This window comes from Anticarsia gemmatalis, chromosome 13 (genome assembly GCF_050436995.1).
Source record: "Anticarsia gemmatalis isolate Benzon Research Colony breed Stoneville strain chromosome 13, ilAntGemm2 primary, whole genome shotgun sequence".
Lineage (NCBI taxonomy): Eukaryota > Metazoa > Arthropoda > Insecta > Lepidoptera > Erebidae > Anticarsia > Anticarsia gemmatalis.
This window is the reverse complement of record NC_134757.1, coordinates 1,060,550-1,073,513: the sequence shown is the minus strand read 5'-3', so window position 1 is coordinate 1,073,513 and position 12,964 is coordinate 1,060,550. Positions and strand designations below refer to the sequence as shown.

The 12,964-nt window shown below is 32.8% G+C and overlaps 1 protein-coding gene across 1 annotated transcript in view; it reads left to right on the top strand.

Moving 5' to 3' along the window:
• Positions 1-937: 937 nt before the first annotated feature.
• br (broad-complex core protein) overlaps positions 938-12,964 on the top strand; it is a 134,996-nt gene continuing 122,969 nt past the window's right edge. Inside the window, exon 1 of the mRNA XM_076121495.1 lies at positions 938-1,045. The gene's annotated coding sequence lies outside the window, so the exon portion shown is untranslated. The remainder of the gene's footprint in view (positions 1,046-12,964) is intronic.

Genomic DNA, 12,964 nt, shown 5'->3' with positions numbered 1-12,964 from the left:
GTGTTGTTACTGGCCAAATAATCTTTCAAAAATTCAGTTCCAAAACCAAACCGACCAATCACGATTAAGCATAAATTGCATCCGTCCAATAAAGTCATAAAAATTTCGAAAATAAACGTTCGCAGTTCAAAATTGGTTCGCGCCGAAACTCGAGCGCCGTTCGCAAATGGAACTGGGTGTTCGGGCCCCGACAGCCTCTGCTACCGGACTCTGTACAATACAGATCCTTTTAGCTAAATTACTCACAGTTCCCGAAAAACGCGGCCGACGACCCCTCCGGGCAACACCTAAGTATTTTAGTGTCTAAAAAAAATTGCCGTGTTTACATAACACTCCGAATTTTTTAAATAAACTCCACACCAAAAGGGCTCCGAACGCGCACAGACAAAAATTTCGTGTGTTGCATGTGTGTGCGTGCTCCACACACTGACACCACATAAAAATGCCCAATCGGTACATGTCGCACCACTACAATGAAGGGACGACGTAAGTCGCATACAAGTGCATAATTCGGCCGAGATGCAAAAAAAAATATTTGGCAATGCGGCCCCTACTCGGCCGCCAGTCGCCCGCCCGCCTGGGTTAGGTTAGGTTAGATTTTTTGGCTCAAAACGCTCGTTGGTAATTTTTTGAAAAGAATTTTATGTCTACATCACTAGGAAAAGGCGTGCTTCCTGCAACTTTATTGAGTGGCAGTACGTCGCGATTTTTTGAATAAAGTACTCGGAGCGCGCCTCTTCCTTCTATTTGGAATCTTGTTTGAATTTCATAGTTGTTTTTTAATAGATAAATAGAATTATTTTATTAGATTTAGCGAGCATTTTGATCTATAATACCGCGGCAGTCGGGCGCAGTACTCATTCGGATTTATTTTTCAGACATCACCGATAATGGCAAAATTATTTTATTAAATAAAAACCAAGATTTTTCATCGATTAGAAAAGACTGTAGTGCCTAGTGTCGTGTTGTGTTATTTTTCAACATTTTAGATTTTATTATTTTCATATTTAATTGGACTTTTGTGTTTTCCGCTTTTTGTTTTTGGGTAAGTACTTTTTATTTTATTTTTATAATTTTGTTATTAATTTTCACCTGTTTATTTTGTGAATTATTCCGTCCTGAAGTTCGGCGGCGTTATTCCAATTTTTAAATTGAGAAAAATAATTCTATAAATAAAAACACAAAGGAACTATAAGTTATCTGTTTCTGTGCACCACGTATCACATTTAGCTGCCGGGAGCTTGTAAAAACACCGATGAACTTGTCCAGACGTATATTATTCTAATAACCGGGATGAATCCCTAGACAAAGTCACAAGGACACGTCGTGTGTGACGTCAGAAGTACTAGGCACTGGCGAGAAAGTCGGCCATCTTGATCGTGTGTTCTTTTTTTGAAGCCTACGAAGTGCGCGGGCGCGGGCCCGCCATGTTGCTTTATGTTTGAATTTTGAATTTACAGCGAATAATACAGTTTATTTTTATTATGTTAAAGTACTGTATGTTTCACGACGATGTTTTATTGATTTTTATGAGAAATTAACGAGAAAATAATTTGTAGTTAGGCCTATTTGTAGCGGACACATATTTTTCAAATGTAGCGTGTTTTGTGCAGCTCTACGGAAATGAAATTTAATTTATAATAACCTGTCTCTAAAGGCATACAAATCATTATAATATAATATTTATAAGTTAACACAAAGCATTTAGTAAAAAAAAATTTGTAGTCCAATTTTTTCTAGTGAAATAGAGACAAAGAAAAGCTTAACATAGTTTGAGTAATATATTTATTTTACTCACATATTTATGGTTAAAATTTAATTTACCCATTTGAATAAACAAAGTGATACGATTTTGTGATTTATATCATCAAAAATTTTATTCCCAAAATTGTACTCATGAAATAAAATAAATTAAATATTATCTACGTAAATCAATTTTGTAAGGATTGAACAGGAATTTTAATTTGAAAACCAGACAGCGCTTGTTATAATATGCAACATAAAAAACTAGTTTCCACTGCAACTGCATGTTCTTCCTGCTTTTGTAAAAAGTCTAAAAAACTACCATAAAACTATGCCCGTGAGTATATTTATCTGGTTTTATGAATAACATGTGTATTATTTGTATTATAAAAGATATACTTACATACTTAAAAACACGCCTTTTCCATAGAAGAAGGTAGAGACTAAACGCCAAAAGAACGCTTTTGGTTTTAACAAACTTCCCTTAGTTTAAAAGATTTGCTAAAATTTGCTTGCGCTAAAATCTTGGGTAGAAAAAATTCAATAGGATTTGAAATATAGCTAAAAGATGTTTAAGGTAACGTTAAATGTACCAATAGTAATAAATATAATTTATAAAGAAAGGGTAAGTAAGCAATAAATTACTAAATAAGTAACGTTTATTATAGAAAAGCTTCCTTACAGTACTAGAAATAAATTAACACTGTAAATTATATTATTTTAAAGCTTTATTAAGCAAATAATTATTGCCCAACTAGTTACCGACTAGGTATATAAACTATTGATTGGGATAGGTCGAACTATTAGTACAGTATTAATCACCAAGATAAAAATGGTTTTAACAATGATTTTACTGATTGCAAAAAGTCTATAGATCCTCAGATATAGTACAAAAAATATAGTATTTTATTAGTTAATACACCATTTTTTTGTAAATCTTACATGTTAAATATTTTTACAAGAATAATTTACAGAGCGGTGCCAAGTCGCATTTGATAATTTGTCCAGCATATTATTTTATACGTATTATAAAAATAGACACAACCAGAAATGGAATATGAATAATCGACTATTAATAGCTCTTCTATTTTGCAAGTAATTGACAATATTGTGCAAAGTAAAATAAAAATTATAAATGTAAAACATCTATTTGGATTTAAGCCAAGTTATAATAGTCATCGTCAATTCTTACACTCACTGTTTGACAAAAAACTTTATTTTAATTATTACAATAAATAAAGCTGAAAACCACGCTTCATAAGATAGAATAACACATTTTTAAGACAATTATGAAGAAGTAAGCAAATGTTTAGAGGATAATATATTATCATATAAATAACACATTTTTATATAATTAATTAATGTTAAATAGTAATATGATATGGCATCAAATAATAATTTTAGTTTTTTTTATAATAATAGACATTGTACAGTCTTTTTTGAGCGACACTCGCGTTATAGCCAAACCGGGCAGTAACCGCGTCGGCAATACACAATATAAAATATCCCTTTGCATTACAAACTGGAATATATCTTAAAGATAGCGTTTTAACATCTATTCTAAATAAAACGGATGCAACGACCGCTCACGAGTCATTTAACTTTTGATTTTCAAATGACATTCAGTTGTTTTGCTTGCCTAAAACTATTCTGTGGTGGTTTGTATGTGTGTGTGGTTTGTGAATGTGTGTATGTGTAATGTGTGTTTGTGTGTAGTCTATGATAGTTGGGATTGTATTGTGTAATAGGTTTTGATGGTGCGGTAGAAGATGCTGAGAAGAATGTGGGTTTGATTTCCAGATTTTGTCAAATTGGATTTTTGTAGAGAGGTAATGTTAAGCTTGGAAAAAGCTTTGCTGGCTGATCACGAATTTGTCTATTCAATAAATTATAGAAATAATGCAAATGAAAAATGCATCGTAACACATGTATTGCTTGAAAAGAGAAAAGATATATTTAAGTCTCATTTTTTTATTTTTTTAAACCGTCAGCATATAAAATATTAGTATTTGACTACTAATCTAAGTACCTACATGAAACAATTTACCTACATACTATTTACCAGTCATAATATACATATGTACGTCGCAAATAATAAGTATTCAGCCTATAGTCGTATAGTTAACAACTCGATACATTTTTTCATATAAAAGTAGTTTTAAAATGATATCTATAAGTGTACCGAAGGACAAAAGTCCTAACACAAAGTCTAAAGCTGGCTATTCACGGCCGATTAGACGCTCAACGACTTTTATGGTTGCAGTCGCGCGCATAAAATTGATTCAGTTTATATACGAGCGATTGTTAATGATTTTATTGAGTTGTTGAAACTTAGATTATACATAAGTTCAGCTTTTGTGCTATAAATTACTAAGTAATTCTCAATGCGTAAATGTAATTTTTTTAAGGTGCTAAAAAAAATGGTAACGTAATGGAAAACGATTGAATACAAATATATTTATGTATCTTACATGGATACTGACAATACTCTAAAATAACAAATAAAAAAATATACATACACACATAAAATCACCTTCTACCATAGCAAAAGGCAGATACCAAGAAACGCCATTAGGTAGGATCCTTATAAACTTCCTATAAAGAAAATACATAAGCCAATAATTGAACCTAGATCTATACAGACAATAGACTACAATGGCATCCTTAGCTACGAGTGCACCATATTCCTTTCTTACTATTTCCCATATTTCAAGTAAGCACAAATACAACAAAAAACAACAAAGAAAACGCGACTTTAATAATGCTATTCAAACTGCAACTTTAAAGTCGTCACGACAAGTCCCACACGATTAATCTTCAATGAATGCCTTTTATAAAGAAAATAAACTAACAAATAATATAGGAAACAAAAGCCGGTCTTGTTAAAACAAAAACCAATTTATTATGACCTCTGGAGTACAACAAAAAACCTTACAATGCGGCTCAAGATAGATTGGATGTAAAATTGTAGCCTCGGCTTTCCATCTATGACTGTGTGTTAACAAAACCAATTTAGTCTGACCTTTGCTTCCATATATGTAGTTAGTAACATATGAGTCAGGTTATATTGGTTATTGTGAGAATATTGTACTTTATGGACCTAAAGGTTTAAACAATTTGTGTAAGACTTTATGTTGAAACGTAGTTTAAGATGTATCTAGTACAATACTAGTTGGCAAGTGGGGTTTTTTAGCAATATGGATTAGATACAATTTATTAACCTTACCTTATTTAAAAAAAATAATAAAGAGTAAGGAACTTAACATAATTTATTATCAATTATTGATTTTGAGACTTATGCAACTCATAATTCTTTACGATAAATTAATAAGGTAAGAGTAAAAAAATACATATTTACACGTCAAGTAGCTATGATTTTTTTTGCAATACATAAAGCACTACTAAGAAAATTGTCATAATAATCTTTAAGTAAATCTTCTATGGCTAGACAGACTGGCGACCCAAATTCACTTTAAAAAACAGTCTAAAAACAACCCAGACAGATCTTAAACTCATATCTATATATTAACCATAGTTTAATAGAAACGGGGCCTAGCCCTGACCCCCGTATCAGATGTCTGTGTGCAAATTACTCGAAAACTATTCAATACGTCTATTGTGCTATTAGAAGTTGTATGTCAATGTTCGGGCATCTTCGGTCGAGCCGAACGTTCCCGAAGGCGGAGCGAGCATTGACGAATGAACGATAGTTTATTTTTACTTTTTTATGCAATTCTTTAGCATAAAGAATTTGATATTTTCTAACCCGCATTTAAAAACTTTTCGAGATATATAGAGTACTTTTCGAAGTAGGAAACTAGGTTTTTTTTATTAGTACTGCTATGTAAATAAGTATACTACTAATGCAAAAGTAACATTATTCGTCTGTAACGCTAACTTAAGCGCGATGCCCTTGCGTCCATACACGAAAGGATAGACGGCAGATATTCATAAATAATCGTCAGTAGATTCACATTGATGCCCTACACGAAAACATAGACAGTAAACATTCATAAATAATCGTGAGTATTTTTCTTATTCGAAAATATGTTTAGGGTAAACATTTGAATTTTTGAATAGAAAGAAAATAGAATTATAGAAAATAAAATTTATTTTTGGTGGCATAGCAATGTAGAGTAAGAATGTTTTCCGTTGATTTTAATACATAAAAAAAGAATTTCCAGAATTTAAGTTTAAAGCAAGCCCTAAATACAATTCATTTTCATACAATACATTATAACGCGACTATTTGTGACGTAACAATTATAATTGTCCGCCATTTTGTTAATTTGTTATACAAAACACACAATACTACAGCGAAGGTCATAGTGTTCACCTGTAGGTTTACTGACTTAAGTAGATTTTTGAAAAATCTATGCTATTAGTGGGTCGATAACCATATAATAAAAGAAGCTACTAAGAAATTGCTGTTGAGAATAATCTAACAGAAATGACAAATTCTTCACAATTTTTCTGACTAGGGATTCGAACTTGAGACTGCGTTGCCAGGCATAGGCACAAATGATTGGAGTATATAACTAAAATCGTTAAAGCTATCTGACAATAGCAATAAATGACCTTTCTTATGGACAATTTCCTACTTGGTCATCCACGACCGGTTAGCCAGCAAATAATTTTGCATGAAATCTAATCAGCGCCCCTAGCGTAGCTGGCTAGAACTATTTGCTTCATATAATTTTAAATTTTAAATACCGTCTGCAGAAAATGGTGGCACCACATTATCTATACTATACTATAATATTATAAAGCTGAAGAGTTTGTTTGTTTGTTTGAACGCGCTAATCTCAGGAACTACTGGTCCGATTTTAAAAATTCTTTCAGTGTTTGATATTCCATTTATCGAGAAACATCACGCTACGGCCTCTATATTTACCTAGAACCCAAACAGAATATATAATGAAAGTAGGTGAGAGAATTTAATTCGTTTTATCTATAAGGAAACTTGCGTACTGAACATTACAAGCACATAACAAGGCGCTACTAAATTAATCCGACACCTGCGCGTGCGCATCTGACCTCCAGACTAAGGCAGTTGTTTCACACAAAAAAGGTTTATGTATAGCTTTTCTTATAATGTATTAACTTTCTTTTCTTTAAAGCCTTTATAATGTTTTTATACTGAAAACTCATATTTTTATCAGAAACTGAAGGTTAATAAGTAGTTTAATTACATAGGGTGTCAAATCAAGTATCAATAATTACGACGGTAAGATAGATAAAAATTCTCAATCACATTCAAAATTTTAGTATCTTTCTAAAAACAGTAGATATGTTTGAAAATCATTCAAGTTTTCTTTTACTAAACGTTAACTGTCCAATTGTTGGGCAAAGATCTTCCACCAGTTTTTTTTATTGAAGGAAAAACCTAACCAAAAAATAAATTGGTTACAATGACACAGTAAGCTCGTACACGCTAGAACTTCTTCTATTTTCCGCGCAGTCGGTTAAGTTTCAAGGTGAACTGCAGTAGTCGGCCTCGAGTACCGTGTTTGATTACGGAAACAGCTTTTCTTAGACTTATATTTTAATTTTAGTAAAATTTGCATAAAAACGTTTTTCATTTTGCATCAACAGTTTTTGAGATCGTATTACATAGACGGTAATTATAATTCATTCAATTTTGGATTTTAAAGTAATGACTACTACGTTTAGTTACTTAAGAATACTTGGGTTTGATTCTTACTTGTTGCTTTTAGTTACACTTAGTGTCCGCTCCGAAAATATTTCAATAACCTTTGCAGAAACTCTACCACCTTAAACCTAAATTAATTATTTTAACAGCTCTAATAGCGTACAAACAAAGCGCCAACAAGCGAACTAATATGGTAAAAATCAATCATGTCTGCCTTCCTGTACGTGCATATAAAAATACTTGCAACAGAAACAAAACGTGTGCAAGGCTGTCTCAGTGCATTAACGACTGCGCGCTACATTTGTACCTACTATTGATAACAACCAACCACGTGCTAAGAACTGCAATTGTTTTTGAAATTCGCAAAAGAAGACAATAAGAAACTCCTTCGTTTTAATGAAATATCTTTCCTGATGTCTCACTGTTTGGCACTGGAAAATCCAAAAAAATACAATGTTTTTGAGATGCTCATTAAATACTAAATATTCTTATGTTTGCTAAGTCTGAATTTATTGTTGTTTAAGATGCAAAAAAATTTTAGAAGGCCAATAACAACAGTTGCTTCATATTTTCTCCTTATTCTCATATAACAAGGGGTGATTTTATGCATCTAAATTGAGATTTTGGTATGAAACGGATACTATTTACTAGGCTCATTGACGAATACGTCGGAATATAGTACGACTAATTCTAACGGCTAGTTTCTTCATCAAAAGTAACAGCCAAAGTATAGGGGTAGCGTAAAAATGACAGCCAAATTTTTTTCTTACACGAATCTAAATAAATATCAAATAGGAAACAATGGCTTTAGCTGTTATTTTAGATATGTATGAAGAAACTGGCTGCTAATTGTTTAAATCTTGAGATCCAATAAGCAAATTAAGAAACATTTTACATCAAAAACGACCTACAACTACATATCCTTGAATCTCAAACGTCGCTCGTAAGCCCATAAGTCAACTTCGGTAACTTTCGTGCAAGTTCGGCTGCACTCGTGTAAGTTCGGTAACAAAAGCAAGATGGTTGATCAAGGCTGTCTCGGTGAGTAAGCGCCGGGTGCGTACGCGCATCTTTTACTCCTCCCTTTGTAATTACGCCTAAAGCTGTTAGGCTTGTAGGTTTAACTAGTATTGTGTTTTCCTTATAACATTTATAAAGCTTTTTGACACACAATTTGAGGTTTCTTCCAGTTTAAGAATACGTAAACTATATGCTATAATTTCGTGATAAAAACAAGGCATATGATGCGTTTTCCTATAAAAAGTTAATATTTGTTGATTGATGTATATGGTGCATGCTAAAATAAGAAATAGTTCCTATAAGGATACAGCTGCTTATCGTTTAAAAAGTATTAATAATAAAAATCTATCTATCACATAGATTCAGAATCTATTCAACTATCTTTGGAATTACAATTTACAAATAAAATTATCTTTAAAATAGTAGTTAAATAGAGTTCGCGCAATATATGAAATAATTATTTTACTGTCAAATAATAAAGTATTGCCACTTTTAAGCTACTACTCCAAAATCTACTCCCATAAATATCGGTGCAAGGATGTCCGACGGAGGGCGGAGTACATCAGACGATGTATGCAGTAGGGGGGAGGAGGGGGGAGATTGGAAAGTTGCACAAACGCGTCGCCTTGACCCTCTTATGTACTATGAAGACTCATGGCTGTTAGTCTGTAAGCCCTAGGGCTTAGTAGGTATATTGGTTTCTGAATTATTATCCTGTATTTTGAAACAAGAATTTGCACATTTTGTTTTTCAAATTGTTTTACTACGAAAAGTGTAGTAATTTAACATATACTTTGAGAAGTCCATTTAATAATGAAGAAGAAATAATTCTGGGAACGTATCACTGAAAGCGACATTAAGTTAATTGAAAAAATAATTAATTAATTGAATCAAACCTAGGACTACGACTCTGGATACATGATAAGGCATCCCATCAACACACGCAGTCAATCTACTCCAGATTTTTCTAACAAACAAGTCTAGATTTTTCTATAAAGTTAACTTAAAGCTAATACGTTAAAAACATTTCAAATACACACATCCTAAAAAAATATTTCTGCCAAAAACAAACTACTTTCACTTTATCGGCCATCACCCCTGCCAATACAATATGACGTCACAAGCAACCCTCGTACACGTCATGGCCGAAACATCCCCTAAATTTAGGGGTAAAACTATTTGCAAGGGAAGTGGTCACGACAACCAGTCACACAGTTTTTGGGCATTTCATTGAACCATGAATAATTTATATTACGGTATTTTTGAACAACTGAGAAGGTTTTTGCTAGCTAGCGTAAAAAAGAGTACATAAGCAGTCCATAACTGTACAAACTTTAGTTTTGTATTTAAAGCAACACTAAGCATAGACTGTTTTGCAGAAAAAAGGTAGTATTTTTTTAATTACTCTATTTTATTATTGCCTCACTGCTGAGACTGATATACTCGTTCAATTCTCAGGTCAGACATTGATACTTAATTTTTATTTATGGTTTAGCCTAAAAACTGCTCCTATGATAAAACAGTTTCTATCACTTATACATATAGAATATATCAAACTAAATCACAAAAATACCTAAATAAAAATACAAAACTAATTTTATTCTTAGGTCTTGCATACGCCTTGAAAAAAAACGAGATTTTACGCACGTATGTACTAATTCCATCATCAACTATACATAGAAACATATTCCTCATATAAAGTCAAACCAGTTACCTAAAACCATGACGTAGTCCCAAAGGTATTAATTAGTCAAATGCAACCGACCCATCTTACTATGTCACTCTATCAATAGCTCTCTCAATTAATTTAGCAGCACATCGGCAGTAAAAATAGCCCAGCACTGGACGTGCTCTGTTGTGGACATGTGTACGGCGTGGGCACGCTGACGTCATTCATACATGGGATACAACCACCACTGAAAGTTTGGAGTTAGGACCTTTTCAAAATGTGTATCGTGAATTTTGTCAGTAGGATTAGGTTTATGAAGGTAGTTTAATAGTTGAAACTTAGTGGCTAAAATAGTAAGCACGCAAGTCCCCTAAGCATACTGGTCTCCTCTGTCTTACCTATTACCTGGATAGCAAAAAAATTTTTTTTTGCTGGTATTTAACGCTATAATAAATTATTATAGTCACCCAAAGATCTTTCATTCTTAAAGGCTATTTGCATTATTTGATAATAATTTAATTGACTTACAAAACACGAAAGAACTTTGCTCAAATACTAAGGTCGTCTTCCATTTATGGACTGACAATGCCACATCGAATGCATGTTTTTGCACCTAAAATTTAGGTAACACAATATACTCAATAGTACCCTATTTAAAAAAATATTAATAGTAAATAATAAACCAGCCAAACTTACAAAACAAACAAATTATCTAATTCTAACTCACCCTCTACGCTCTCGTAGCATAGATCGTAGATAAACTACGGCGTAGCGGTCTACAGTTTTCGTAGCATAGATACGAGTCTACGCGCTACACGGTTCATTCATAACGGTGTCACGTGTTTTTTTCTACACAAATAGAGTTTGTACGTCAATGTGTACGTTTACACAACGGATCAAATTGATTGTACGGTAGTTTGTTTGTTTTTATACGGATTACTGTACAGGCTTTTTTTCAGTAATGGATATTGGTTTTAGAATTTTTAGCGATTGGCTTTTTGAGTGGAGTTGAAATATGTCAGTGTATCAGTGTTTATATTGCTTTTCTATGCAAAAATACTGTGTGCTAAGCTTCAGTAGCCCATTTTTGGTTTTGCTGACTAAGGTTCGAGGTTTAAGCTGGATTCGATTTCTGTTTTTATCAATTTACTTGTTTTGGAGCTGGTTGTACTACTTGTATAGAAATATACTATTTCTATGATTTTAGACCGTGCCTTAGACAGTTCCCGCTTAATTTACAATTTTAAGATGACGACAGCAGATATAGTTAGATAAAGTGGACACCAATCTAATTCTACACCGCAACAAAGGCGCTTTACTTAAAGTTTCCAAATCAAAGTGCAAATGTTGTAACATGGAATATTTTAGAAAGTCCCGCCATGGTCCATTGCTAAACACTGATCAGCGCGTGATGCATTATAACGACGTGATGTAACTATTGAAAACTAAGCCTCCTTGCTTTTACTGATACCCTGGTACTTTAAAGTCTGAAGTGTATAGAAATTATGTTTGCAGATTTGAAACAATTGTAATTTGAAAGAAAACACTTGCGTATACATTTTATTATCTTTTTAAATACGACAACCATTTGTTTAACAAATAATCTGGAGAAAAAAAAAATTTTAGTGGTTCAAAGATCTTCGAAAATGACAGCCAGGACCCACAATTTAACGTGCCTTCCGAAGCTTGGATTTTCATTGCTATATTTGCTATACAGTTATATATAAAGAAACTAGCATTTAAAGTTATAAGATGTTTATCTTATTACGCACAAACGATTCATATGCTAATAATTTCATGGAACAAATTGTGTGCGCAGACCGTGACGGCTGTCTGCCCTTCATACGCCGTGAGGATTTACCTTTGTTATCCGATGTTAAACCTTTATACTTTAAATAAAAAGTATTTTTTGTCAAGTGAATACATGGCCTTAGATGCAGGCTCAAATAAAATATTAAAAGTCAAACCTAATGAATTCTATTCTACCTCATTTGATGAGGGAGATGATATGTCGCTATTTCATCACGCAATTAATGTCAAAATTTGAAAACATAGTATTACTTCGAGAACTTTCAACCACGCATGCTTCATCAGGTATTTCTTTACCGTTTAAACAAGTTATGTTTTGTTTAATGTTTAGATATAACTCTGATAAATGGTGGGTAGGTTAAAGTCTTCGACCACTGGCATGGAAATCATCTACTAGGATCCATTAGGATACGAATGCCTAGATCACTTAGTGTGTAGCAAAAATCAGTTCGAAAAACAATGTGGATGTGTAAATCCCTTAAAAAATATCGTAAAATCCCGCCTTGTCCAAAAGTATCAAAGCATGTAAGAAATTCCCTTTTAGTCTAAGTAATGAATTTCTGTCTACGGCCCTGTGTACGTATATTATTATGAGCTCTCAAAGGGTCAAAGGAAGATTATTCTTTGGGCTAAGACCTGTTTCACGTCTTTTTTAAAGCACGTTAATGTGCTATTAAATTATCACCTAAGCTTTATCATATTATAAAGTATAACGCAAATATTCTCAGAAACTGTTTAGCTGTTAAAGCACAAAGTATATTTCAAAACCTAAAAGAAAACATGTTTTTCCTAGAACATACAATAATCTCCATAAGTAAAAAAAAGTCTCATAATCTATCGAACACAAAAACTCAATTTTCACTTAAATAAACATTTTATAACGAACTTGCACCGAAATTCTCGTTACCGGCTCCCTAATTATTCCGAAATAATACGTGGAAACGAACCATTGTTGTCGAAAAAAAAATGTTTTTGACAAAAATGGACTCCATTATGCGTTTCCCGCGCAATGATGCCAAGATGGCGGGCCTATTTAGATCGAGGCTTCTATTGGCGCGCTATTTAAAAAT